The following is a 5,543-nucleotide window of genomic DNA, read 5'->3' on the forward strand; positions in this document are numbered from 1 at the left end:
ATGTCTATGAAATCTATGAAAATGTTACAAAATCAATTGGAAAAAAAAGTCAAGGTATTAATTGTGACAATACTATATGCCAAGCATATGGGCACGAAAGGGGTATGTTCAGAACCAGGACATTCTTTAGATCACAGGGGGAAAACTGGGAAACCGAAATGGGGTTGGGTAAAAATGCAAACAAAATAAGACTATGCAGGCTGGATGACTCATGCCATTATCAAATCTCAAATGATGGAATGAAAGAAGCACAGGGGCTTGAACAAAAAGGGTGAGAGCTCTACCAAAAGCTAGAGATGTATGCAAGGCTACTCCATAAATCAATGTGGAGCTGACACAGAGATAATTAATGAAGTACCGTAGGAGGGGCATGCAAATATAAGGAAAAATGCACCAAATTTGTGTGAAAACAACTGCACAAATATGGAGCAAAGGAGGTAAATGCAGAGGACAACGTTTGGGCATGATAAAGGACACAATGAAAAATGTCCTATTTAGGATGTTAGATGTAATGGTTTGTGGCAAGAAAAATCAGTTTTCCCAAAGTTTGCTGATGAGAAAAACACAAACAAAATCATGCCATCTCAAGGAAGCAACCTGCGACGCGGAAGATGAGTTTTTGCATGTATATTTTTTTTATATTTATAAGCTGCCTTATGCGATACAAAATAACAAAAATAAATGGTTGGTAAAGCTCAGACAAGTACCAGATGCAGTAAATGTGCTAGGCTACAAAGACTTCCTCAGCATAATGTACAAAAAAAGAAAGTAAAAATGCACCGAACCAAATCCAAATTAAAATTACATGGTGACATTATCATAATTCCCCCAGGGCATCATAAATTAGAGAATACTACGGAAAAGTATACAGGTTGAAACTGCAGTAATACAGGCAACACAGAAGCCACAGTTTTCAACTGAAGCAAGTGAGTTTATGAATCTGCTGGCACTAAACTAGGGACAAATGATTCATACAACAGGCACACAAGCAAAACTAAACATATATCCAGGGCAGACAATACACTGTGGCACTTCTGCAGACAAGCTACCAAAAGCTTTCTGAGATGATTTTGAAGGACTGGATGAACCGTGGACATGTTGCTCACAGAAGGAGGTAAAATGAATCTGACATTGCATCACATACCTCTCAGATTACTAAACACGTTAGGAGAAATTAATACTGATATTTAAGCTAGATAATGACATTATTAAATGCTCATGCATAAGGAAAACAGCTATCTCACCACAATCTGGACATCAGAAAGTAGATACAGAGGGCTTAGAACATCATTTGGGTAGAGTTCAGTGTTGAGGCTGATAACATTTGGATAGAAAGATGTAGGGACAAAAGAAAAGGATGGTGGCTCACAATGACAACCTCACCTGTCTGCTAAAACGAGTTAGAAAAGTAAATCTCTAAGTGAAGGAAGCAAGGTAAAACTGCTGTGGTCTACTATCCCTGGGACACTAGCTGACCTTCTCAGGGTCATAACATGGAGCAGCAATACAGCAGGCGCACTGCATTGCATCTAAAGACACTAAGTCAATTTAAAGATCACTAGCATGTGTAAATTGCCTGACAGTTTTAATTTTTTTTGCAAGTCTTTCAGCTGTGTATGAACCCCTACAGGGGTGATCCTCAACCCGGGTGCTCGGGAACCCTGGGGTTCTGCCAGATCCTTTGAAGGGTGAGGCTTGGTGTGAAGAGATAAGTGAGGTGCGAGGAGATAAGCAGTTAAGTTAAGCAGGTAAACTGGGCTCAGGTTTGTCCCTGCCTGGACAATCCCACACCCCACCTACCCAGCCCTGTGTAGGGAAGTAAGTGCTGTAATATATAAATTTGTTTTTAAAATTGGGTGCCACTCGGTTCACAAAAGTGATGGAGGGGTGTCTCAAGTCCAAAAAGGTTGAGAATCACTGCCCTATGGTAACTACTGCATAAAGTATGTATGTGGTTTGCTCAACTTAATGTAGCTATTACATGCATCAAGGAACTAATGACCCTCCAAAACTACTGTGAACAAAGAGACACCTATATAAAGCAATGCCAGTAGGAGACGGGCTTGTTGAAGACATGGGAGTCCCAGCTTCCAGGCCCTGGTCTTTCTGACTGAGGTTCAGGATTCAGCTCCCTCCTCTTGAACCTGATCTGCCCTAGCCACTGGCTGCTTTAGAGTTAAATTTCTCTTATTTTTTTAGCTTGAAAATATCTGAAAGATCTCATTTTTGTCCTAGTCCTACTGTGGACCGAAAACGTTTTTTCACAAAGCAGAATTCTTGTCTTCCAGCCAGTCTCTAGCTGCAACCAGGCCGTACAGTGCAAGAAAGGGATGTGGATGCACAATACTGATATTTTTATCTAGAGCTGCTATCAGCAGGAGCATACAGGAACTGAACAAGAACACGAGCCTCTCAAATGAACCAAAATAAGCCAAACATGGAAAGCTATGAAATGTGTCTACTGAACCAGTTATGTGCCAGATTCAAGGCAGAGGCTAGAACTAATCTGAGAACCAAGTATACAATGTTAATTTTGTCAAGACAGCCAGACAGAATTGGAGAGACTTCATCTGTCTCTCAAGAATACCTGAACGACTAAAATGAGATGAGCATTCAAGGTTCCACCTATAACGGCAATCCCTGAGAACAGGAATTATCTAAACAATACATAAAAATAATTCTAGGAAGGAGTACACTCACAGCAGACCTGTGCAGAGAGTGGGAAAGGAACTTTTCACCACAAAACACAGTACCTTATTGTAGACTAATTTCAGGTTTCCAGGAACAGGACATATAGACAGATACTACTACAAAGTCCATCAGAGGCCAAGTAGTAAAGCCACTTCAGCATACATGATATCTCATCACCAATCATTCCACAGCCCGTTAAAGTTGGATCAGGAGTTAAAACTGTGTGAAGTTGCTATTAAAGAATTTTGCAAGAAGCAAAGGAAATATAGGGCAAGGGATTCTTGAATAGAGAGAGACCCCCACAGAAGGCCTTAGTAGCAGCCCAGTACATTACCTGCTGTCAAGATGGACACCGTGTTGCCTATACTCCCAGCGTTACTACACTACAGTAGTACTATAAAGGAGTGATAGAGAAACGAGCAGAGGGAAATATAAAGAAGGAAGCTTACTGCCAAGGTAAGGAATTTTTAGAACCACAGTGGAGCAACCTGTCAGGATCAACCTGTTTCCCCAGGACAAAACATTCATTAGCTGTGTGTGCTGAGCAGAAAAATCCATATTTATATAATAAACAGTAGATGGCCATACATTTTACTGAAAACATATTGTCCTACTATGCACATGGAAGATGGTAAAATAAGTCGTCTGCAGAGTCATGATCAGCAAGACACAAAAAGAAGGCAATGAGTGACAGGTGTTGGGACAGACACTCCAAATGGCACACCACAAGGAGAAGGAAACACAAAGTTAATACAAGAAGGACAGTAACAAACAGCCCTTAAGGTATGTGCAGGACGTATGGAATATTAGGGTGTGAAAGAGCAACTCTTTTGAACTCAGAAGTAAATACCATGCATGCTAATAAAAGAGCTCCTACTAAGTTTTATATAAGCGGTACAGATTTTTATGGGGAGATAATAAAATGTTTAGCATGTAAACATGAATGCCATAAGCTGTGTAATTTTGCTGTCTGAAAGCTGACAAAAGGAGAGGTTACAATATTAAAAAATTCCAGTAGGAGGCACTACAATATGTTTAGGAGCTTGGCAAACTCTATGCTCAGGAAGTGCATGTTGAGAGTGAGCCACGTGTGGAGGAAGAAATAAAGTTTTAATATTGCATTCCCTTGGCTTGCTTTCCTTCTCTGTATGCCTGCACATTGAACAGGAAGGGGGTGTGGTTCCAATGGGCTGTGCTCCAAGTATTCCCAGCTCCCCAAACAGAGTTGCCCAATCCAAAGTGCTGTCAAAGGCAAACCCAATCTAAAGAGAGCTTGATACATACAAAGGAGATGATCCCACCCAGAGCAGGGTAGAAAGCCCCAGAAAATGTTAACTGAAGTGCCTGTTTCAGTCTTATTCGTAAGGGTAAGCTGCTCCGCTTCTCAAGCAAATATTACTAGGTCTTACAGATGGCAACTCGCCCTTCTGCACCAGCCAGCAGCAAATCTAGCAGAGTTCGGGGGGGGGGGATGTGAAGGGCAAGGCTCCTGCTTTGGGCTGTGCTGTGTAGTTGAGGCCTTGGAAAATAATGAATATATTTTAATAAATATGAAAGAAAAAGATTGCCCAGTGGAATGTGAGAAAGTTATTACCCAGATTTTAAATGAGACCACCCAGATGCAGTTGTGGTTCGGGAGAGCCATTTTAGAGCAGATCAAGAAAGTAAATTATGCAGAGAATGACTCCAGCCGGCACTCTCCACCTCAGCAAAAGGCAAGGAGCAGTGGTCTTGTTAGCAGGACATTGGGAACCCAGTTTATCTTTTGGGTAACTCATTTGCATTCATGTTGGGGATGATTTGGGCTGAAAGGCAAATAATTATTGAGAATTGTAATGGCAGAACGTCACTTGGTGAGGGGGCAGCCATGCTGTTCAGATAGCAAGTTTCTGGAGCTCAGGGGTTTGCTAGGAGGGAATCGTGCTTGCCTGCTGGATTATAACAAGAAAAAAGAGAGGGAGGCTGATATTTTCAAATCATGCTTCTTTGTATGCCTTCACTATGCACTGCCCAGTAGGAGGCTTCTGCAAGTGACCTGATTTTAGAGGGTTGACCCTCAGCCCTCCCTGAAAATCAGGCCTTCTTAAGATAATTTATGAAACAAGGCATTGGGTCTGGAAGAAGCTACTGGGAAGCTTCTAGGGCTACTCATCTGATTTGCTCAGTGCCTTAAGTAGCAGTGCTCTTTGAAACAACTGTGGTGTTTGTTACTCTTCTGCCAGGGGGCCAATTATGAATGAGGCCACATGGTGCAAGGGAAGAAGTTGAAGCAGTTGAAATGGATGGGATAAGCAAAGGAAGGATCTTTACTCCATCTTGCAGGTGAGGAGCCTGATGGTGCAGAAAGATTAAAATGACTGTTGTGACCAGGGGATTGTGGCACACACAGAATTTAAACCTCTTCTGCTTTAATCACAAGCCCAGCCTTTCTCTCCCCGCCTGTGGTGACCTCCATTTACTTTCATCAGAGGCAGTTTGGCTTGGCTTTGCTCAAAGATGTGGAAGCAGAGAGGCTGATTTCAGATCCCAGTCTGTTTTTTAGTGTTAGGGTAATTGAATGTAGATTGCTCCTGTCGGGGTTTCTGAATATATTCATATTTCATTGCTGTACAAAATAAGCCTTATGTCTCACAGGCTGAACTAATTAAAGGCTTCATCAGGGAAGAAACAGACTTAGAAGAAGTAATTACAGACTGTTTGAGTAAAAGGGATGGTCTCCTGTTTACAAAGGGGTTTACAAGTTTGGATCAGAAGGTTATACATAATTATAAGTGTATGGAAATCTGGGAAACAACCTTGAGGGGATCACAAAGAACACAAATATGTGATAGAGCAATCATTTCCTCAATACC

Source organism: Crocodylus porosus, unplaced genomic scaffold (genome assembly GCF_001723895.1).
Source record: "Crocodylus porosus isolate Cpor-Errol unplaced genomic scaffold, CroPor_comp1, whole genome shotgun sequence".
NCBI classification, from domain to species: Eukaryota; Metazoa; Chordata; order Crocodylia; family Crocodylidae; genus Crocodylus; species Crocodylus porosus.